This window comes from Molothrus aeneus, chromosome 9 (genome assembly GCF_037042795.1).
Source record: "Molothrus aeneus isolate 106 chromosome 9, BPBGC_Maene_1.0, whole genome shotgun sequence".
NCBI lineage: Eukaryota > Metazoa > Chordata > Aves > Passeriformes > Icteridae > Molothrus > Molothrus aeneus.
Genome location: NC_089654.1, coordinates 3,294,222 through 3,319,003, shown reverse-complemented (window position 1 = coordinate 3,319,003; position 24,782 = coordinate 3,294,222). Strand labels below are relative to the sequence as shown.

The 24,782-nt window shown below is 38.6% G+C and overlaps 1 long non-coding RNA gene across 1 annotated transcript in view; it reads right to left on the bottom strand.

Moving 5' to 3' along the window:
* Positions 1–4,921: 4,921 nt before the first annotated feature.
* The window catches only part of LOC136560345 (uncharacterized), a 49,328-nt gene continuing 29,467 nt past the window's right edge, over positions 4,922–24,782 (bottom strand). Inside the window, exon 3 of the long non-coding RNA XR_010784125.1 lies at positions 4,922–5,116. This is a non-coding gene — a long non-coding RNA (uncharacterized lncRNA). The remainder of the gene's footprint in view (positions 5,117–24,782) is intronic.

The window sequence follows — 24,782 nt, the reverse complement described above, 5'->3', positions numbered from 1 at the left end:
TTGAATAGCAGGCTAATAAAGATGAGGGTGGTGCTTTTTTCAGCTGTTATACTCAAATTTCAAATAAGACCATTTTTATTCTCTTTTTTGAAAAGGCTTTTTGTCCACATTATTCCCTAAAGCTTAGATCAAAACCATGTCATGTGTCTGAGGGAGGTGCAGTCCAGGACACAGTGCATTAGTATTTCATCTACTGTAATATAGTTTTGATACTCCTTTGCATTTCAGCTTTTGCACAGAAATTTACTCCCGTGAAAATGAAGTACCTCAAAAAACAAAGAGATTGATCATGTATTTATAGAAGGGTGGCTTGATCAGAAGTCACTAGATTGTTGCAGTTTAACTCTGTGTGGTTTAAATCAATGTGCAGTGGAGGTGATATTTCACATTCCCTGCAGTGTGCTGCACTTCTCTGCAAAAAATCAATCAAATCTACATCACAATACACTGAGCAACACTGAACTGCCAACAAGAGAATTCTGCATGACTTTCACTGATTAAAATTTCCCCCTTTTTCTCCTGTTAGGTTAATGGCTGGGATATATCCATAATTCTTAGGAAAGAGCATGTCACACACATGGTGTCCACACTGTGTAGTTCTTTGAACACGTATTCCTATGTTATTCTTTCTGATGATCTCTAAATGAAGTTCCCAGGTAATGCCAATTTACAGTAATCTCTCTGCTTGTGATCCCACTAGATGCCCTGGGCAAATCTCTTTGTTTTTCTTTGTCCCCTGACTGCTTCTGTAAAATTATGCTAATAATAGCCACACCAGAGAGATGCTGGGTAAATTTATGTGCCTGCAGAGGACTTTGAAGATGAAAAGGCTTATTTAAATGTTACATATTGCCACAAGTATTATTATTAAAGCTTAAGAGTGCATTCTGCCCTTGGATGGACACACGCAGCTGCTGCTGTCCCCACTGTCTGTGTTTGCACGTGCAATGGGGCAGAGCTGTAAGATCTAGAGACTGTAAGTTCAGCAAGTCAGCTTTGCTGGAGTAAAGACAGGGTTTCTGTGCAGATGGCAGGCATGCAAATTTGGTATGATCACAATTTAGAGGTGCTTGTAAAGCATTTGCGTCGGATGAACTCTTTGCTGCTTCTATTTCTACAATGCTATTAACTACAGGGAGAAAGAATAGAGTGGAAGAACAGGAAAAATATTTATCATCAACTTCTGGCTAAATGTCCTAATCAAAAATGAGCAAGGCTAGGGCAGTCCTGGTGACAAAGACCAGGCTGTGATTCTAAGGTCAGGCTGAGCTCTCATGTCACATTTGAGTCGTGCTCCATGAATTGTATTCAAGGCTTCCTTGTAACCTGTGAAGTGTCCCGGGTCACAATGCAGGAAATAAGCTCCAAAGGTCTGATGAATCTTAAAGTGCCTTTGTAATCCAGAATTTCTGTTCAAACTGAAAAAATTATGAAGATCCTGTTATTGCTCAAGCATTGCACTCTGTTTTGCCACTGTTAAAACTGTTTTGTACACTGTCCTGCAGATAGTCTTTACAGAGGATTTACAAGCTAATCTTTCTGACTGTGCCATGTCACACTTGTGGAATTCAATTGCAGTTCTACTGTCACACTGCCTTTGATTAACTTGCCAGGTGTAACGTCAGTAAAATTTGGCCTAATAAGAAGAAACTTAGCCTTGTTCTCAAGTAAAAATCAAAGGAGACTCTCCCTAAATAGATTGTCATATTCCACTCTTCAATGTAGGCTGCTTTGTTTTAATTCCCCTTTTTCTGGCTTCATCAGAATGCTTGCAAAATAATCTGAATTCAGAAACAAAATAAAGAACACTGCCACTGCTGTTGTTTTACAGACTGCGTTGGCAAAGAGCAGGTATGCTCCTTTTACCAGCAAAAGCAGGTAAAAGCATTTCTTGATTTATGTTCAGAATATCCTGAGAAGCGAGCAGAAATGAGGCTGATCCATGCAAGAAGCAGGGTTTCAGAAGTCAAATAAAAAAGTTCCTGCAGTTATTGCTACCTTCCAATACACTTTTTAAGGTCAAGAACAAGTAAATCACAAAAAGGACATATATGCATCTTCAAAAGCCAACCTCCCAGACCTGTTGTGTTTTTTTTTAATAAAAAGATCAAAAGTGGCTTAGGGTTTTGAGTACTCAACATTACTATTAGAGAGTCTGGAATTAAGATAAGGGAAGTCAGAGAGTGTGGGCCAAGCTGACTGACAGAGCAAGCTACTGTCTGGGCAGCTGCCTAAATCCTAAAAGGGCTCTCCTTCCTTTTAAAGTTTAGGACAAAAACAGGGGGAAAAGAAAATCTTTCATTAAAGCTCTGTTGCCCTGGATAACCAAGGACAGATTCTGGGTGGTCCCCATAAGTTTCTTTTTAACTTGATAGCCAAACTCATGGGTATTTTCCAACAGTTGTAGGGGATGAAATAACACTGAATTAATTCCTTTTTTAAAAATAAAAGGAATGAAAGGAACAGCTAGATGTCTGTACAACCTCCCTTGAAATCATCACTATTGGGCTTGTCTGCATGTTATCTGCAATTCTATGAATTCACATGGTTTGGCCCTCCTTCAGGCTGAACAACTGATCTCAGTAATTTCATTGGAGCACAGCAGGTCACTTGGGCTGGTGAGTGTTCAGGAAGGTTATTAAGGTTATTTAGTGGTAAAATACATGCCCTGCTTACCTGGATTCTTAAAAAAGTGTAGCTGTCTGCCACCTCTAAATCACGTTCTCCTGTACTGTAGGAACACCATGCAGAGGATATAAAGATTTTAAGATGACATCTGCTAAAGCCATTGATGTAATTGGCTATCTTATATGAGGTTCCAAAATAAGTCAAATATTTGTCAAAACAGTAAACAAGAAATCTTCACAATCAAAAGGAAATTTTAGCTGCTGTTCTTGCTCCATGTGGCTCTGTAGCAAAGGTCTGCAAAGAACAGTGAGCCTTGATCTGCTGAACCAGAGGTTATGACCAAGTCACCCTTACACCCTTCCAAGTCAACACACTTGGAAAGGGGGGGAGCCAAATTCTGACATCCCCATTTTGATTTTACCATTACACAAACATAAAATAATAAAATCATGGTCTTATCTGGAAGCTCAATCTCAGGTAAGATGAACACAAGGCAAATTAACATAACAAAGAAGAAAGAAGGAAATATCTGTTGGAACATCTTAATCTGAAATTTGAGTTAAAAGACAGTTCCATTTTTAAGAATTAGAAAGAAAGTACCTTTGATAAGGGACATGGACATCCTCAGAAAATAGTTTTATTTGTAAATTCTTCTTTAAGGGAAGAATTTATATTCTCTTGCAATCAAATTTCCAACTGTTCACATTCTGGCTTGGTTTTCCCAGATGTTCCTTCTCAGGTTGTCAAAGAAGTGAAGTAAATTTCTGTAGTTTGCAGGTGTTAAGTTGCAAGTACATAATTTCATTTTCAAAGTTAAAATTCAATAAGGAGAAATAAGATTCTTGGAAGATAAATGTAGTCTTGTGTCTATTTATTTGCATTCCTGTCACCTCTTTCTTACTTATATTAATAGCAATAAAAATCAAGGAAGAGGTGTGAGGTAGATTGATGGTTTCCCAAAATATAATTTCTAAATAGAATCACACATGAATCCAAGAATACAAATGCTAATTAGACAGAAATTTGATTCTGCATTCACCTGCATAGACATTAAAAGCCTTCATGTGGCCAATAATGCGTGTTCCGTGGCTTGAGATAGTTTAAGGACACTTCCCAGCCCACTCAGTCTTCAGCCAGGAGAGGTCTGGGAGAAATCAATCTCATTGTGGGAAGATTACAGTCAGGAAAGTCAAATCAAAGCAAGCCAAGGTATCATGAAATATTTTTTTAGTTCTAGATGACAATTAAAGCAAGAAAGACCAAGTATTTAAACAGGCATGAAACCAGCTCATGATTCTGTGTCCTCTGAGAAGTGCTGGAGGCACAGCAGTGGCCTCCTGGCTGCCCCCACTGTGCCTGCTGCAAGAACAGCTAAAGAACTTCAGCTTTTGAGCCAAGGCCATTTCACTCACTAAAAGTGGTTTGATTTTTTGGGGTGTTTTTTTGTTTGGTTGGTTGTTTTCTATTTTACAAGAGCAATATTTTTTATTAAAGCTCCCAGCATTTAGAGCAAGGGGAAATTAGGTGACAAATTTACCACAGTAGTGCTTTTCCTTGAGAGACCATTGCTTACTCAAAGATGTAATTCCTATCTCCAGCTTTTCCCTTGCCTTGAATGTCACATGTTTATGGCTCCCACCTTCAGTTTTGTACCATGCTCATCATTCCAGATACTGGATATCTTCCAACAGTGGCTATTCTGGATGCAAGGACAGGTCACATATGGTTTGTTCCCTTGCTCTCAGGACGGGCAAATTATTTTGGTAAAGGAAGAATTTTAAGAGGATTGGATAGAGCTTAAGTAAACATCTAGAAAAACATTTTCATTGCAAAGGCTTATGGAATATTTCTGGTTTGGTTTTCTTGTTTGTTTGTTTGTTTGGGTTTTTTGTTCTTTTCTAGCAGAAAAGACTGCTTAGGAAATTCTGGTTATCACTGTTCATAAGAATATAAATAAGCCTTTCTTCAAGTTTGATTCATCTAACCTAATGTCCCCTCTACTAAAGGAGTCAGAAGTGAATTCCAGGGCCATTTCTCTTGTAAAATCATTCTAGCTTTCAACAGTCAGTAGTTTAAGGACTCAGAATTGCAGCTGGATCATCTATCTAATGGATATCAGTAGTTATATACCCCATAAATTTGTTTAACTCCTTTTTTTTCTACCATCAGATTTATTATTCTCCACATCAGTGCCAGGGCTTTGGATTGGATCATTGCGAGAGTATACTATACATTATTTATATTCAAAATATTTAATGTCTGCCTCAACAATATAGCTTTACTTGTTCTAAGATTATATATGAGGTTGATATTGCTGCTTGAATAAACATACACTGACTAGTTAATAAAAACAACATTTTAACTGCTTGAGTGCAATGTTCCAGTGACCCATAAGATCAGTTCTAGGCTCTTTGCAGTCCTAAGCTCAGCATGAATTTAACCTTCATCCACGGGTCCACAGCAGCCATTGAACAACTGATGAACTCCCCTAAAAGAAGAGAGCAAAAAATGCAAACATCAATTTAAATGACTGCATGGAAAAAGCAAAAATTTGCTGTTAAGCTACAGCAGGCTGAAATGAGAGCTGAGAATGACAGAGAGGGCAGGTACTGACCCCCATACTAAAAGATGTACAACAAAGGCATTTGCTCTAAGTTCTCATGGAAAGCCTTTTAGACAAATTAATTAAGCAATAAGACATGACAGGGTGTGAATCGCTTGGTAATGATTTACGCCTATTGTGTTGTTAGGCAGAAGGCCAAAGGCCGAGTGCTGTCAAATCACCTAGGTGTAAATTATCATTTGATAATTTGAGCCCTGGAGTGCGTTATTGTAATTAGAAGGTGTTCTATCATAAGTTTTCTACTTCATTCCATTTTTTTTTCCATTCTCAGCTCCAGTTTGATACTTAGAATGCTATCATTAAAAATTAAACCTTTTCTTCACAATTATTTTAGACAACTAATAGCCTGAGAGACTTTACACAACAAACCCTGTCATATACCACAATGCATAGCAGATAAGTCAATGCAGGCATGTCATCACTGTAATTTAATCACCGTGCCTTCATTCATAAAGCCAGTTACAGACAAAGGGAGGTATTAGGGTTATAGGGGAATATGCAATCAAAATTAGTTGGAAGTTAGGTGCAGAGTCGATGAAGAGGAATGAAGCAGCTGCACTTTCTCTTTTCAAATTAAATAGCACAAAAAAGATGGAGAGATAACAACATTAATTCTTCTGCAGCATTCAGACAGCTGCAGAAACCTCAAGAAAGCCATTCCAAAACTTGAGTATTCAAACTGAGAGAATTAAAGTGCAGCAAGGGGTGTTCAGAGCAAAGATGTGAACACCATCTCTAGCTCTGGAAATTCATACAATGCAGCTTACTGGGAGAAGGTTATTACTACCTACTCATCTATTTGTTCTGTTCTTCTGTGTTTCTGGAGATGGGATATTTAAGTAGCAGGATCTCCAATTTGATTCAATTTTCCATTTGTAGCTACCTGGGGTCATTAATCACATGTACTGAGCAGAAGAAAGGTATTTCAATTCTGGCATAGAAATGGATGTTATGACAGCCTCTTTTTGCCTCTTGCCTCATCTGTGGCTCCAACATAGGGAAAAATATTTTTATCAAATCCAGCTATTGTTTCCTAAACATTAACCAAGATCATAGTTATCTGCAATAGAACATCCTTAATGTTCTTGCATGACTCGATGACAACAGCCTTCACTGGAGATTTCCTAACACTGAAACGATTCCCACTGATAAGAAGCAGTCCCATGATGGCAGTACCAGGGTGAAATGTTAAGGTGAATCAAGAGAACATCTTTCTGAGCATAAGACACACGCAGAAAAAGAGAATTTTATCACTGGTCAGCCATGATTTCAAAACCTGCAAGAAACCATCTTGTAAGTGATATAACTGTGACAACAGAGCAGGTCAAATTTGTTCTGAAAAATGACAGGTCTTAAAATTATTTTCCTAGAGTTTACTTTTGATGTTTGCTTATCAGTGGCATATGCTCTTTTTCTTTTTTTTGTCATGATGCTTTTTGCATCTATTTTTTTCCATACATTTTTGTGTTGTCACAAAAGCTGCCACACATCCACATTGCATTTATTTAATCAGAAGGATTCAGATAGCGTGATACTTGGTTTTACCATCCATCTAGCATATTATTAGTAGGTTAGGGTTTGGAAAACTGACAGAGAAACAGATGTTGGGATTATTTTATGTAGCTTGAATACCATAATGATATACAGTTGTCAGAAGCATCTATTTTCTTATTTTAGGAAGATGATTATTTTATGGAAGAAATGGCTCAACTTTTTATAACCCAGAGGGGAGAGGAAAATAAAATGAAGGACCTGAGGAAAATATCTAAGGAAGGAGTGATGGATGTTTAGTCTGTGCCTAAAAGTCTGTGCAGAACATGTGCAATTTATGAAATTGTTCTAAGGGAATAATCCTGGCTGTGCCTGTTTCCCTCACAGATACATATTTAATGAAATAAGTTAAAATAAATCAATAGTATCATGATTTGCATGTCCTTGGTCTGCTGTAAAGCGTGACAGGAAGGAGACACTATATTTGTTAGTTGCAGTTTAATAATGTAATATGCAGAAGTTACTCCGTCTCTCAGAAGGAAACAGAAGGTTGGAAATGAAGAATCTGGACATGCTTGGCATGGCTTCATTCCCTTTTCGCTATGCTTATCCATCATAGTGGGGAAAAAAGATCTAGCTGGTGTCCAAAGGACAAAGGTCAAAAAAACTTCATTTCCATTTTTTCCCCTACACTTAGTGTTTTAGTTTCGAACTTTTAGATATGAAATAATGAGATCAAGTTTTCTTTTGGTTGCTCATGACTTTGCTTGCTTTCTTTTCTGGCCACCTGCTCAAATGACATTTTAGAAAGAAACTGAGGGACAGTGGAAATACCGTGAAAAGGACATAGTTCCCAGAGCTTTGGTGCCTACTTTTAGAAATGAATATCCTTTTCTACCTTTCTTTACCTCTAATTCCTCTTTTCCTGCCTATTTCATCACTTCATGTTAATGCCAGATGTGGAAAAAATTCAGTATCTGGTAAGAAAATTACATTTAGTTCCCATCACTGTAATTTAAGTCTAAATAGTATAGGCACTCAGCTACTTCTGGAGGTGAAATAAGTCTCAAGAATTAGTTCCTTGAGTAGTGGGGAAGGCAATATCTGTATATTTTTCATCCAGCATTCATGAGTATGGCTTGATACCTCTACCACAGACATCTGCAGAAACATTCTGGGGAAAAAAATTGAGAAAACAGAGTTGTGTGTGGATTGGTGTGGCTCTGAGTCCAAAGTGGGGAGAAACTTCTCTGCATGTCTATGCACATTCACATGCGGACACTCATGCACAAGATGTTCTATGACTTCTGAAATCTCTTATTTAACAAAATAGAAAAGATGTATTATCAGTCTTCAAAAAGCACATGAAATTAGGGATGAATAGAGTAACTGCACAGGATGATATAGTCAAGTAAATCTCTAGGAAATTTGTGAAGATCTTTATTATTAATATCAAATATTCTCTTTTCTTGTTGAAGGCATAAATCTTTGTATTGAAATAGAGTTCATCACCTCTGGATTTATATTCTTGGCAGGGGTTTAGATATTTATGGATCCCTCCCACAAAATTTAAGAGATAATAAAGAAGTACTGATCTAATAAAGTCAACAGGTAGTTGATACAATATTTGAATTTAGACTTCACTATTTAATTATAAGGTTGCAACATGTAATATACAGAACTGCCTCTGGACATTCATCAGAAGTGTCTCCTTTTTGTTCACTTACCTAGCCATTGGTTTCTATCTAGTATTGCTCAATTCATAAGCAACTGGGAAAGGATGAATCTGCTAGTAAAACTATTTTCATTAAGATATTTAAGAAACAGAACATTAATTTTTCCATGCAGTTTTAATCAAAAAAGAGCTGTTCATTGTGCTTTAAAACAACAATAGTTATTGCCAGTACTACCGTAAAATTATTAGATTAATCTACTGATCATATTATTTATTCTTTCTTCTCTCTCCTTTTATTTACTTTAAAATATTAATTTCATGGGTGTTATTGACAGTGAAGAACAAAGAAAAGAAAGTCAGCTGAGTCTCCACTGCTCCAGTGCTCCAATTCTGTTCTCACAGGAGCAAGTTTTTAGTGTTCGGCTATGCCCAGCCAATTTTTGAAGTGAAAAAATTATAGATATTAGCAAAAGATTTAGACAAAAATTCTGGATCAAAGTATTCTTTGTCTGGGGGAACTCTCGTTTAAATTCTATTCTTCTTTGTCACAGCCTCGTCCCAGGCTCTGAATTCAGATTAATCCACGATATTGAAGTAACTGTGATCTGAACCTTAACTTTGTATTTATGGTCCATCTTAGCAACATCCAGTGACTCCAGAACATCCAAGTGCTGCTACAAGTGACCAACTTGGAAAGGCAAATAGAGACTTTCAAGGTCTGTCAGGAAAGCTTCCAGGATTTGCAAATTATTATTACATAAGGTAAACCAGAAAAAATGTTTATTTGAAATATTTGAGAAGTGTTTGTGTAGTTTTATGTGATTAAACTGCACACCAAAAGAATGGGAAAAATTACCTGTCAAAGATAGCAGACAGGGACTAAAGCTACAGAGGAATGAATTGGGATCACTTCAAACAGATTATTTTATCCTTAAGTTAGATGTGTAGGAGAACTGTATTCCAAGATTATTCTTTTCCTTGGAGAACTAACCAGAATAATGTGATAGTCTTTACAGCCTTCAGTTTAACATATCCAGGATCAGTAATTTAGCATTTTTATATATTGAACAGATCTGCACACTAACGACAGCAAGCAGCATGATACAGATTGTTCTGTAGCTTTGACCTACAAGTACATTTTATAGCTGAGCTGGTGTCAGGATTCTGTCTGGCTGCTGCACCAGCCTCAAAACACAGCCCGGCTCCCTCGTACTACTTGCAAGCAATTCAGACACAGAATATTTTGGGGATCGTAAATGAGCAACATCTATTCCCAGGGTAAGGCAAGTCTATTTCACAAGTTACTTTATGGACCATATGGTTATACTTGGTTACGTTCAGTCACATAACATCACATAAAGCAACTTAATCCAGTATATTCAGATCCATGCAATGCAAATGGAGCATCATTTCCAAGCTTTAAAGGAGCCTTGTCTTTTCCCCTAGGGAACATGGTGTAGACCATAGTTTTAAATCAAACTTCTCATAAACTTTTAACACTCAAGTCTTAACAGAAATCATGTCATACTCCAACTTGGTGTGATGCAACTTATTATCTGTATGTCTGAGCATAAAAAAGGCACTCTGGTGTTCTACTAAAATTATGCTGAAAATAGAAAATGTGATTGCAACCAGTAAAGAGGAGAAGTCAGAATTGCTCCAGGATTTTAGTACAATCCTTGCCAAAACCAGCAAAGCATCCCAGAGGCCTCCTTATCCGGTGTGCTGAGATGAAGCCTTCTGGAAATAGCAGGCTTAAAGGTTGCTAAGCCAGACACTTTCTTAGATAATATCAAGGCTTATAACCAGGACGTTTTAGTACTATATAGGGAAATAGCTCTCAGCCTCAAATATGGCAGATATTGGATGTAATTATGGGGTGAGCAAGACAGAAAGCATTGCTCAAGAGGCAAGGAAGGAGTTAATCATTATGCACTCAAAGGTAGGATTCTGTCCCAGGCTAACAGCCCTCCAACACAACTTCCCATTGTTCACAGGTCTGGTGAGTTCCTGGGGTAAAGTACTTTTTTGGCTGTTGATGTCAGGAATGCTATCACTTTTGTGATATAATTTGGTTTTCTGTGTAATTACACCCTGGCAAAAGCATATTTCTAATAGCACAGCTAGGATTTTCTGTTTAAAATGCTCTGTTTAAATTGTTGATTTTCTGCTGGAATGCTGTATTTGGTTACATTCCACCCTCATCCTAGAGCTCCCTGTACATCCCAGAGCACAATAGCGTCATTATGCGCTACCTTGGCCTCCAGGTCATGAACTACAATTATCTCTTTTCATGGCAACAATCTTTATAACCTAGAAACTACTCCCAGGGACAACATTATAAAGAAGGATTGGCATATGCATAAATAAAGATGAATAGATATTGGCACTCCTCAGGGTTTTTGCCATTGATTATGGAATGTTGATTAATGCCATAATCACTACCTCCCCTCAAAAGCGATAGCGGCATTTTGTTCTGGCTTCACTTTTCTGTCTTCACATCTGCTGCTTTCTCTCCAGTCCCTGGCTCTTGTCACCCATCTGATTCATCCTCGTAGCACGATGACAAAAGTCACAATGTTTGGTTGCCAGCGAGAAAATTTCAGAGGAACAATTTTGAATCTGATTGTTCTCGACTAACATGCTGCTCCAACGGATTATAGCACTTTTATATGCAGTTGCTTTTTGCTAGGTCCATCTGTCTGCACTCCAAGCTGTGCTCCTAAGATTTGACATTTCAGGCAGTTCTGATTCTGTTTTCTCTCATTCAGTTTCAGTTTTTGAGAACAGAAATCCAGTCATGAAGGTTATTTGGGGAGCAGTAAGCAAAAAGCATGATTATTATTAGCACTCTTCAAGCTATTAACCACAATGCTTTGTATTTACTTGACATTCCATTAAAAAAATATCTACAACTCATCTACAAGGCAGATGAGTAAATAGCACCTGCACTGCATGTAAGTAACTCAAATCCAGAAATCAGACATTCTGTAATCCACAGAAGGAGCTTATCCAACCTAACAGCTACTCCCAAAGCAGTAATTACTACAATATTCCCCATCCTCATTGGATCAATTATTTGAAAGTTCATCTTTGCTTCATACAGGATGCTCACCTGCAATAACAGATAATGAATGACTTGTGAGATGCAGCTGCAATTTAACAGACTGGCCTCACAGACTTCACAGAACATGATCAGAATCATGAGTGATAGAGATTTCTTTGCAGGAAGAGGCTATGCTAGAAATTTATGTCAGAGTCAAATAATTAATTTACATGCATTGTCATTTTATGCAACATATGTTCATTTTTTAAATACTTGCCTTGCCAGAAGCTAAGGAACCAGCCATAAAGATAAACTAAAGCAGACAATGTCTGATAAAGTTTAGAGTAAAAATTGCTCCAAGTCGTACTGCACTGGTCTAGATGTCCTCCTGTAGACTTTAAAATAGATGGTCACATCACGTTGATTAGGTTAGTTCAAACACGCTAGATGAAAATTACTTGGTTTTGGTATCATGGAAATCTTCTGGTTGCATGTGAAAAAAATGCCTGAGGGGAGTTTGTTAGCCAACACCAGAAGAGGTTTTCTCTACAGGAATGTTTAGAGAAGCTTATGCAGGTCTATATACTTTGTGTATCTCATTTATGTGGGACAAGTAGAAAAAAAAGAACTTTGTCACTTTGGTTCCTCTGCTGTGTGGGCCAGGTGTCCAAAATAAAATTGCATTATCCCTAAATGCCAAAGGTTCACTCTCGCAATACAGAAGCTAGGAGCAAGAAAGGAGTAAAATACATAGGTAAGTGGCATAAAAATATATCAAAGCCAGAAAAAATTAAACTGAAAGTTTGTTCAGTTGTAGAGGACAGAATAGAGAAAGCTGGGCACAGAAACCATGGGTTTCCACATTATAAGAACATTTAAAGGCTAGAAATTCATTTTCTACACCAGAAGATTGAACATTTTTGTTGTTTTGTAAAAACAATCATGCTATTTAATAGCAGTTTCATGAAAGAACTAACAAAGCCTTTAAGAGACAGGGAATTTCTTGAAAGAAGTAGAGGTTGTACAGATATTGTGTCCTTTTATTTAGGAGCTGGCAAAAGAAAGAAAAAAGATGTTGCAAGCCAGCAGTTCTCTAAAGATACCTGGGTGAACAGTTGCTACTCTGCTGGTCCTAGCACAATAACGTGGCATGTGGATAATGAGTCCAACTTTTAAATGTTCTCTATCCAAAAGGCTTGTGGATCTGTGTCAATGTGCTGCCTGTATGAAGCAGCCCATTGCTGTTAGCCCCCAGAATGGTCAAGCCAGTTTCTTTTTGAGATGGGAATTCAACCTGCATAAAATTTGCTCAAAGATTTGGCTGCATGCACATTCAGGGGAAAAAAAAAGGCAACAAGAAAAAACCAAGCAAAAATCCTCAAGGTGTGTTTAATTATGGGTTAGCACAGGGAATTAGTCACACCGAACAGGACTCCCATAGGGTGGATGTAGAGCAAATCCCTTTAACATTTGCTTCTGCAATCCAGAGGGGTCAGTGAACAACAAATGTGTTCTCTCCATGGTAAAATGAGAGCAGCAGAATGGAATGATAAGTAATATCCTACTTTCTGTACAAAGTACAGAAACAGAGTAACTGCTTTGAAGAATACCTCAAAAACTGCAAAATAATGAAGAGTTTATTTGAATATATGAAAGGGGTGAAATGCAGAAAAGGATCTGCACAGCAGGAAAAACAAGTTTGTCCAGTACAGCATGATATACTCCCAACATTTGACAAATGAGCCAGGAGCTGCTCTGTCCTCATGCATTTCCATTTTTATCACTGCAAATCCACAGTGAATACAGTTTTATGTAGAAGGAACTGCCTCTGACAGATAGAAAATTACTTCAACACCAACATAGTTTATTGCCCACTCCTTTGCTGATTTACACACAAGCCAAACTCCAGTTCCCAGCAATATCTGCTGTCTGCTGTCCCTTTAAAGAATTCAGGTGTAATGCCTGAAGTTCATTGACTCTTTATCTGTAGCATGATCTTCGCTGAAAAAATAATGTCTGAACTGAGCAGACTTTAATACATTTATGCCTGTGGAAAATCAGGAATTCCTCCCCTATTCCTGGATAAAAGCAGAAAATAATTATATCCCTGCTTTTCAGTCTGTCTCTTATGGACAAATACCATCTAAAAGGAGCCCAAAGTATTCCCATTCAGCTTGGTGACAGACTACGTAGGTAGGCTGGAACTAAACTAAGCCCTGTCTGTCTGTCTGTGTGGCAGCAGAGGTGACAGGAGAACACCATTTGCGGTGAGGCAGCCAAAGATCAACGACAGCAGGGATGATGGTAGTTGCAAAGTGCCAGCAGACTCAGCTTTGGAACAGATTTGCCAAGACTGCTGCACCATGTGATGACACAGATTCCATGCTGAATGCACAGTGACATGGAAAATGTCTCCTAGTGGTGTCCAGGCGTCACCAGTTAACTCCTCTAATAGCTGCTCTCCCCTGACTTTGTCCTGTTTCACCAGCTGTTGTGCATCTCCTGTTCAGGAGGAAACACTGGCACAGTGGAAGAATCATTAGGGAAATGGAACAACATATGGATGTGAGAGGGAGGTTCAATAATGAATTTCTGTGTGTCTGTGTTCAGTACATGCACGGGGAGCACCATCTCGTTTACTTGAGCTTGATTTGCTGTTTGTATCTTTCTGTACCAAGGAGCTCTTGGAAGCGCAGAGCATTCTGGAGGTTACAAGAGCAAATCACCAAGCACAGATCAGTTCAAACAGGCAATGCAAAGAAAGTCTAGAGTGGAGAAAATTCCTGTTTAGTGAAAAGTCAGCTCAGCAATCCAGCTGAATATCCTTCACTCCTGGTTGTCTTCCAGGGCTGAGGACATTCACCTGGTGCCACTATGATCTATGACTGCTGAATAGCCCCTTGAAGTTTGTGAGATCCAGCAGGAACTGCCTTGGGAAGCCTCAAGAGCAGAGACTTGAAACAACCTATTCCATGAGAATTAGAGCTAATGAAGCCTGGGCTTGTCTGTGAATTTATGTCTTAGTGTAAGTCTTTGGATGCAGGGTCAAACTGAGGTTTTTGGAATGCTAGGTAGGAGCAATTCTCTGAGGATTCTCTGAGATCTAATACTGTCAGCTTTGTGAGAAATGCTTCCTTAGAGTATACATAGGTTCATTCAATGGGTCAGCTCTTCTAAATACTGATTTTTACCCAACCTGGAGAAGCTTAGCTGTCCTTAGGATATGTTAACAAAATATTAAAGGCCACAACACCGCAAGATAGCATGTGCCCCCTAAAATCCATGCCCTCAGGAGCCTCATTCTGCAGGTCTTGCCTCTGTATGAAAGGTAGTTAAAATAAATTAAGATTTTTTTTTTCACATTTTCCTGCCTGGTTTTGCCTGGTTGGTCAACAGCCTGGCTGTAGCATGTGAACCCTGGCACTCTTTGTTCTGCAGGTTATGAAACCCTCAGGAAGGCAATGTTGCAATAAAGACTGACAAAGTGATAGCACTGTCTTTTGCCTTTCCTAGAACCTGTCACGTGTTCAGTGTCTCCAGGTGCCCTGGGGCAAAATTCCTAAGTTTTAGAGGTTTTTTGATCTCTTAAGTTCACACATCCAAGCAGCACAAAATTTATTAGGGCCACACTTAATTAAAGGCTTTTAACAGTTTATTAGCATTTCTTCCAAGCTTTCTGTTTATGACTGAGATAAGGATGTGTTCCTGCATTCTACCTCACACCTGCCTATTATGTGTTTCATTATTAAAAGCTTTTATTCGTAAATCTCCCACGAGATGCATACCTTAGAGATTAACTCAAATCAGGCAGTCACAACCTGTCCAATTTAATGTTTCATAAGAAGGAAGCTCTAGGATTCCATCTGGCACAGTAAAAAATCACCAGATATATCACCATAAAAATGCATTGGAAAAATAATCATTAAAATTATTTTTCTGTGTGCTGGAGGCCACTCACTCAACTCTCCTGTTACCCAGAGGAGCTGTGGCTGCCCCATCCCTGGAAGTGTCCAAGGATGGGTTGGATGGGGCTTGGAGCAACCAGATCTAGTGCCTAGCATCCCTGCCCATGGTAGGGGCTTTGGAACTGGATGATCTTTAAGGTCCCTTCCACCTCAAACTCAAAGCACCAGTCTTCAGAAACAAGGCCCAAACTGACTTGTGATGGTTCTTTATTGATGTGTCCAGAAGTGGCAGAAGGGGGGATAAGAAGAGACAGAAGAAAGCAAATCGGGTCATTCTGAGAAAGAAGATTATGATGGTGACTGTAATAGATTCCACAGCTTGCACGTTTTTCGACAACTCATTTGTTTTAGGCTTATCTGCATTCAGATCACATTAATTCAAAGGGCAGTGGATCCAATTTTCTGTTGCCTGACACTTTGTATAACATTTGCCTCTTCTCCAAATGAAGGGAAAAATGAATGTAAAATGCTGCTCAGGATCTGGGCGTTGCTTTCATCTCCCACTAGTTTAGTAGAAATGCCTCTGTATTGTTATTTTTCCTCAGTTACCCTCGCGTGACAGCAGTGGAACAATATGACCTTCTTTTGTCCTTGCTCTACTTACATGTAGTTTATGTTCTTATCAAACCAACCCCAAGCCTGTTTTTTGCCTGTAACTGCAGGTCAAAACATCAATTTTGGCAATTCAGCTGCCCCCTCTGCCATTTGGAAGGAGCAAGGTGGAGACAGCTGGCAGTTAGGGGAGCACTAGGAAGCATATGGTAGCTCTGTGTAGTGTTGTCCAAGGGCTCATAGGACAATCACTCACTTGCTTCACTGATTTCCAAAATGCACATCTCCTTTTTGGGTCTTTTCTCATAAGCCCCCAGGATAGCCATTGTTTCAGCAAAGGTCATTTTAGGAGACACTCCATATTTTGATAATATTTGGTTCTTTCCAGAAAGAAAATCTGCTTAAAAATTATCCTGATACCATAAATAAAAGTCCTGACAGATAAATAAAAGTAACTTGGTAGAGACTGGAGCAATAAAATATTAGAAGAGACCATCCTAAATTTAAGGAATTATGTAGCTGGGCATTTGCAACTTGTGTTTTTAGCATGGCAGCTGGTCGGAGGGTTAAGAAAATATGTGGCCATGCAATGTTGGCTGAGATCCTGCCTGATCTTGAGAGTTAAACACAGCCAAGCCCTGTAGTGTTGGATGGGAAACCACCAAGGAAAATCCAGGGATTCAGTAAGTGGCATCCTTCCTGCACGATTACAGCAACCCAAGTGCCAGCATGGTGCTCAGGGATAGTTTTGTTGGTGGCAGTGATATTTTAATATGAGATGTAAACTTGTTGAAGGATCTAGTGATGATTTACACAAAGATAAGGAAGTTTTAATAATCACTGCCTTGTAATTCCATTCTCTGCTTTCTGTTTCATGGAGCTTTCTGCCTGTTTTATTCTCTTGGTTGATCATGATCATCACTACAATAAAAGTGGATTCTTTCAAGGAGGTGGCTGCATTTTTATAAATTCTGCTTATGTATAATGCCTCCAGAACCTGTACAGCATTGGGTGAGGTGTAGGACCAGAAGTTTGTGCCTGTATAGAGATGTTTTAAATACTCTCCAGCAGTAGAAAATACATTGGAAAGCTTGTAATAAACAATTTCTCTCCCTTTACTGCGGTTGTTGATTTCAGCTCCTGAGCTGCAATACTTTTGTTGATGCAACTGTACTTTATATACCAGAGCAGTGTGCTGGTTTGGACAAAAAAAAACCCTCTAAAAGCAGACATTGTTCAACTTGTATAAATTCTGATGAAGTTTGAAGTGCAGCCATACAATCAGTTCCTAAAGCACAACTGAGGAGGCAGTAAATCCCAATGCAGACCTAGATGAGGGGGAGCAAGGAGGCGGGAAACACCTTCATGTGGTTTTTACACCAGAAGAAACAGTCTGACACATTTTTACCACTGCCAGAAGAGTAATGCCTATTTTAAGGTTTGAAGTTTACCTACTAGACATCAGTATCCAATCTTTGTGCAGTTAAATTTACATTATATAAGGAAAAGTTTGGAGTTTATAAAGGATATGCAAAGTGGTTTTGATCCTTGAGTTATAATTGTGTCTTGTAATACTATATATAATGCACAAGTAGGAGTGGCTAGATGAACATTTTTGCAGAGGTCAAGCTGTAATTTTTGTTATTTCACTTCACTATTTCCATTTGTAATAAGATTCCATGACACATCTAAATGATTATACACAAGAGTCTCTTCTAATAGTAGTAGGCTCATAAAAAATAACAAGACCAAATGATAACTGTCTCCTGACCCATACATGTATTTACAATAGAAGTACTTTAATAAAGGTAGCTACATCCTCTAGATCCCCAGACCTTTATTTGAACTCTTCTGTAGCATAATTGACAGATAGAATTAGAGTGTATATTAAGACCTGAAACTGAACTTTTTCCATAGACTCTGCTTCACTTACATCACTCATAATATTAGAAAGAATCTGTGACAATCATATTAAAATGATGCCACCCTGACACAGATTAACAGGGTATGCAATTATATTTAAATGCTGTAATTGGAACTTGTTGTTAAGTGCCTACTGTCACTTCTTAATTCCCCTCAAGGCAAGTAAACCACTTCTTCCTTTGCTCTCTGAATTTAATGCCATATTCTGCACACAGTAAGAGCTGGTATTTCATCAAGAGCATTTTGTTTGCCTCAAATGCTGTGAAAACACAGGCCTTGTGAACACTGCAGGAGATAAATCCATCCTGGAAAATGACTCTGTTAAAAAAAAAAAAAAGGGCATTTTGCCATTTCATGCTTATGGGGACAACCTGGGTCTTTGCATTTGATGAGTTTCTTCACCTGAAAGCCATTTCCAGCTCAGTCTTTTGTAGATAGCATTATTAGGTGTAAAGATCCTGAAGGCAGGCCCAGGTGAGACTGATTATACCTAGCTGAATCTTTTCAAACTCCAGGGATGCATCCAGATGTTTCTTAGGGCCTCACCTTGGTGGCAAAGCAGCTTTTGCTTCTGGTGGTGCATGACAAGGGAGAGCTCTGTGGCATCTTCTTGGCACAGGAGGAACTGCAAATGGGGTAGGTGGGAAAAGAGAGCTGTTGTTTATGCTTTTAAAGTAAGGTTTTATAAGAAATTTTTAGAAAAGTAATGATGGGAATGTCTTTCATGGCTTTTGGGAAATATCCTCCTCTGAGTGCCTCCTCAGTTCTCTGTGAATGTGACAGTGTTGCCTGTTGGTCATCAGTCAGTTTTTTTCATGTTTTCTAGGTTTACTCAGAATCATGTGTACCCCAGGTTTTGGTATGATTCCTTTTTTGGATTGTGCTAGTTAACACCTAACATGTCTAGCTGTGTAAAGAGCAGTGTTAAAGTTTGGATGAGAGTCTTGCTCTTCTCATGGTCCCAAACTGACTGAAGCTGGACTTTTATTTTTCTAGCACAGCCAGGAACAGCGCTGCTTTTCCTTCATGTCTGTTGCCAAAATGACCTAGACTTGAACTCTCCCAAGGATGGGAATGTGATTTTGTGTAGTTGCCATACTGGAGCACTCCTAGGGATCTCAGCTAATAGATGTGATAGCCCAGTGCATATTACATTGGTAATGCAGAAATCTGCAGCGTTGACTCTTGCTCACTGGAAACTTAATCTAAGGCAAGTCCCTTCTCAAACCTAGCAGTTCAATAGTATCCATTTGGAGATGCTTTGGGAAAGGCTGACTGGAAAGGATAGGAAGGAAAAGGTAGGATTTTTTTAATTGTTATGACTGACTATAGCTTTACTGTGGAAATTGGTATTATCCAGACTGGGGTGCAATTAGATACGCATTCTTAGTGGTGTTGCTTTTCTACATTCTGTACTTGTGCTAATTCTACATGATGTCTACAGGCTTGTGGATGTTTTGAAAGCAGTGACTATAAAGCTGTGCATTGATGGCTTTGATAAATGCATAAGGGACTCAAATCTGAGCCTGGGCATTGATCTACATTGTACAAAAATCCCTCTATTAATCCCTTTCCATTTTCTGTCTTGAATCCATGTATTTTTCTCTGAGCAATGAACTAGAAACCAGCATACCCAGATGCTACAGAGGGCCTTTGGCTCCTTCACAAAATTTGGTCTTAAATAATGTTTTTGCAGTGTGGCAAGTGCTAGAACCCCACATGGTGACCTACATGGCGTTGGCTAGAGCTTTTCTTGTGAATCTAATCCAACAAAAGCAGCTGTCTCTAAACCAGCAGAGCTGCAAAAGCGCTCATGTTTTAGCACTGTGGCCATTCTTCAGGGTACCTGGTAGTAAAAGTGAATATTTCAAATGGGATACAACACTCTCAGTAAAACACTGGCATGCACATTTTCCTGTAAAATTATTTGTTTACTTGTGGGGTTTTTGTTTGTGATTTTTTTTTCTTTTGGTCTTCAGACTATATTTACACACACACTGCTCCCTGCCTAAAGTGGTGGAAGGTAAAAATGCAACTGAAAACTCTCTTAAATAGACTTCATGCTGCATCTGATTGGCATTATTGTATGTTTATGGCCTCATTAGAGAATAATAAATACAATGGAAACAGTAATATGGAAACACACAATTCCTGCTGATTCCAAGCCTGTGTGTTCTCACCATGCCTTTGTGTCAAGGAAAGAGTTCAATTTACAGGGAGTCCCAAGAACCCTTCAATCATCCCTTGCAAAAGTTTTCCTTTATTTTGTTGGAGTCCAACAGCATTGTTAATTGAAGGATTTTTTCCAAGTACTTTGAGGATTATCCTACAACAATAATTCACTATTATTTGATCAGAGTTTGTGACATTGGCTGCTGCTTTCTCAGCCACCATAGCAAGATTCTGTAGATTAGGTCCTGCCTACATTATCTGAGCCACAATCTCCATCATTAAGACAACTGAGGACATTTCAAGGCTGTATTTGAACCACTGCACTTGTTAATCTACTTCATTAATGAATTCTTTCTCTCAGGATTCCCTGTAAAATATGCAGAGTAAAATTCTGGCCCCAGTGAAGCCAGTGGCAAAACTCCCATTGATTTCAATGATCTGAGACTTCATCCTTAAATCCAGACTGGAAGAGATACAGGCCAACAGGCTGCAAAAATACTAATAGAGTCATTTTCAATCCAGTGCCGTGATTGAGGCTTATATTTTGGAAGTGAGAAGCTTAATCCCAATAGTAGGCGACAATACATCTCTCTGAGGAACCAGTGGAAGTGCTGGTGAGGCTTAGAGGTTGTGACAGGCCTGCTGTCCTAATTAATAACTTGTCAATCTCAGGATGGAGTTAGGCTATTTCATCAGCCCAGGACTCCAACCTGAGGATACGCAAAGGCGGATTTAATTGAAGCTCTGCTCTAGCTTAAAATATCACAAAGTTTGGGGGGATTGAAGGATCTGGATTAAACTTCTGATGTGCAGTGATACTTCATTAACTTCAGGATATATTTCTAGCAAACAGCATCATAGTATAAAATAAACTGGAGTTTGATAATTATCTTCCACGCTACCAAAGATACACCCAAATATCTCAAAATATTTTGTATTTAGTAAAAGAAAAGAATAATCTTCCAGGGTTTTAGGATTGGGAGAATAAAGGTGCAGATTTCCTAAAACACTGTAGTGCTGAGGAAAGTATCAGGGACAATAAACAGAAGAGGAAAGACAGCATAAAATAATTGCATAATTGTTTTGAGAAAATAAAACACTGACTACAGTGACCTGAAAAAGAAACAATAGCAAGTGGCCAAATTTTGTATCAGTTTAGTTCCAACATTTTCATTGTCAGACCCTGAGAACCTCAGAGGGTTATTTTTTCATGCCTTTACAAGGAGATGGAAGCAACTGGAAACGAAAGCACAAAAAAGATGTGCCGAAGACTGTACAACCTACTAAGAATTTTCAGTCTGCAATCCCTATATCCTATTCCAGCCCTCTAAAAAACTAATTGCGGCAAATTTGCAGGACTGCCTGCATGTAGATAGTTTTCCATATCCCGCTTGAAAAGTATACTTGGTATTCAATGGCTTTTTGGGAGACAATATTCATCAGTCAGCTGAAGCACATTGTTTTGAATCATGAATATCTCTGCAGCCAGTGAAGAATTTAAAATATTGAAGGAGTCTCCCTGCTATATCCATGTGCTCATTCCCCTCTACAACAAATGGATCTGTAAGTCCTGGGACACCAGTTAGCTATCCCAAATCCACCATCCGTGGTCATCACTGTATGCTGTTGAGGAAGCAAACTTGGATTTATTGTCTCGTTCTAGCAGGCAGCCAGAAGGGGGGGATGACAGCAAGGTTGTTTAAGACTTAGAGGGCCAAATTATTCTTGACTCCACTAATCAGCTCTAGCACGAATAGAGAGGCTTTGCTGTCCATTCTGTTGATTGGGAAAAGCAGACTTACAACTAGAAGAAGTGAGGTATGAATGGAAATAAGGGAAGAGAATACTTGAAAACCTTGGGAAGCCACGGTATTGATTTTGGGAGAGTGTAGGTTCTGCCTGCCCCCAGGGGGAGCAGGAAAGGTGCCTGTGTGGAGAAGTTTGCACTGAAGGACTGTGTGTTGTGTAAACAGATCGCGTTAGGTTCACCTTGTCTTTGGCAGCTGTCAGGTCTGATGGTTATAATATCACCTGTACTCCTATAAAATTAAATTGTTTTTCCATCCAGGCTACTAAATGTCATTTCTGTATTCAGCAGCAAGGTGTAAGGGGAGTAAAAAGTCAAGTGCATTTAGTCCATTAGAACTAGGAGTAAGAACTTATGAAATTCAGGGAAAATATTGTATATGCATGAAGAGTCTTGTGCCTGGCAGGTGCAGCTTCTTCTTCCTCCTGACATTTTGGATTGCTGACTGTTTCACAGCTCGTTTTTTTTCAGCTGAGATTTTCTGTGTTACCCTGATAAAATCATAGTGTTTGATAATAAAGTTGAGAAGGAACAGTAGCCTAACATGGGACTTATCTAATGCTGAAAGTGGTTATTTGTAAACAGATGCTGCTACTAAGTGCTTAAATTAGATAATAAATGATACCTAACTCATGAATTCCTTCCCTCCATTTACTGTGGTGTGCAGTCTGGGAATTTTTTTTCTGCTTTTAAGATGTTTTAGAGATGCAATTTGCTTGTGAATCTTGTGCAACTGTCACCGGTTCAGTACAGGCTTAAAGGGATTAATTCTTTTCTAGAGGGTCCCAAGTGGATTTTTTATTAACCTTTTGGGTAATAAACATTTATCTCATTTTTACAGCAGCGTTTAACACTATCTATTTATGGCCAAATATCTCTAAATCCATTACATGAGCTGAAAATGCACCTGCTTCGGAAAAAAACCTCTCTGGAGAACCCAGAGCAGGCACTGATAATTGTAAACAAAACAAAAGAGCCCATAAAATAAAAATAAAAGTATTACCTTGAGTATCATGTCTTACAGAATGGCTGCTTTGAACAAAAACCTAATTATAATCATAGCATGTCTATTAAAAAAAAGAAAGAATGAAGAGGATTGATGGAGTTGGTGTGAAACTGAGGTGGGTTCTTATGTGTCCAAGCCACAAGAGCAGCATCTGGGATGTTGAATGTGTATTGATTGAGAGCATGACACACTGTGATCTATGAGCCCACCCTCTGCCTCATTGCTTATAAATTTATAGCCTCCAAAACTGTATTGAAAGCTCTATATGAAGAAATAATAATATGATCTACTGGCAGAAGCAACCCTGGTAAATCCTACATCTGCTGTTGGCTCTTCTCCTCAAAACCCTGGAGAATCAACATGGGTTTTAAAGGAGTAAGGATGAGAAAGGAATGGAGGAAAATACTACCTGCCATCCAAAGAACATCTCTGCATGCTGTGAGCCCAGGTAACACGGAACAGAGAGGGTGCACACCTGAAATCTGCAACAGCATTCTCAGGGGGAACAGATTTTAATCACGTGTTAAGTGTCATCTTCCTTTCCTAAAGTTAGGCATGTGCTTGAGAGCTTTAAACTGGAATTGTAGTAACAGATAGTCCCATTAAAAAAAGAATCAAAAAGTTTTCTAGAAAGTGTGGTTGAGTTTCAGTGTACAATATCATTCTTCTTGCACGTCTATTGGACTTTTCATGACCTCAAAATCTTTAAGCTAGCTTCAAATTTGGACAAGAGTTGGGATTTAATCAGAGCTGCATTTCTTCTTACCAGTTACTAATGGACTGCTAATATTGTACATGTACATCAAATTTCCTAAAAGATCATAATTTTCTTATTATGAAGCATACAGTTTTTCATAGTTCCCATGTTTTCCAAAATTTACACAATTCAGTTTCCTTAAAAAGATATTTATCTGGAGCAACAGGAGGTGTAAATGTTCATGGCATTGAGGCAACCTGAAAATTTGCCATTTTAGAAAGAAGTATCTTCAATTACTGAAGTAATTATTCTGTAAATATAACGGATCGTAATTCAGTCATGACTATTTCAAAATGTGTGAACCTCTTACATCTGAAAGGTAGAAATAGGGGTCAAAGAAATTGCATCATTGCAGCATGAAAGAAAGAAGCACTCTTTTCGCTGGGCTGATCAAATTAATTATGCTAAATAGCTGAAAATAGAGGGAAATGAAACAGAATTAGCCCTTCAAAGGATGCTTAAGGCAAAGCCAGAAATGAGCCCACTTCAGAGTGGACTAGTGATATTTACAACCGGGGATCTTATGCTGTGCCCTCTGGCTCTGGCTGACACCAGTTCAAGTTACTGGTGCAGGTTCCTGTGGCAGAACTGTGCCATAGGAGAGCAGAGGATGAGAGCTGTGAAGTTCTGGGATGGCACTACCACTAAACATGCAGGTTTTTAGAGACTTTTCAGCAATTAGTAACTGCTGAATTTTGATTTGCCATTTACATAATGTGATTTTTCTTTTCTGTAAGTGGAAGCTAAGAGCTTCCCAAGAAGTTGTGTGTTTGGAGGGAATAGGTAAATGTGCATCAAGCCAAATTTCTGTAGCATGTACACCTGTGCAGCCCAGAGGGAGCAATGGAATCAAACAAATTTAACAGAAGAACAGGGAGTACTGAACAGGGGGGAAAACTGTTATGTTTTCATTTATATATCAAAATAAATGATAACAGTATTTATTCCCAATGCTGAATCCATTCACAAGGTGATTTTGACTTAATTTAATGAGTAGTCTTCCTGCTGCTGCAGTGCTCTGAAAATTATTGATTGTGCTCAATTCCCAACATAAAAGCAGTTTGCTAGTACTATCAATTTAATCATAGCTGCATTTTGGTTAAAATGCTTGTCCTATCAATATCAGCATTTATCTCC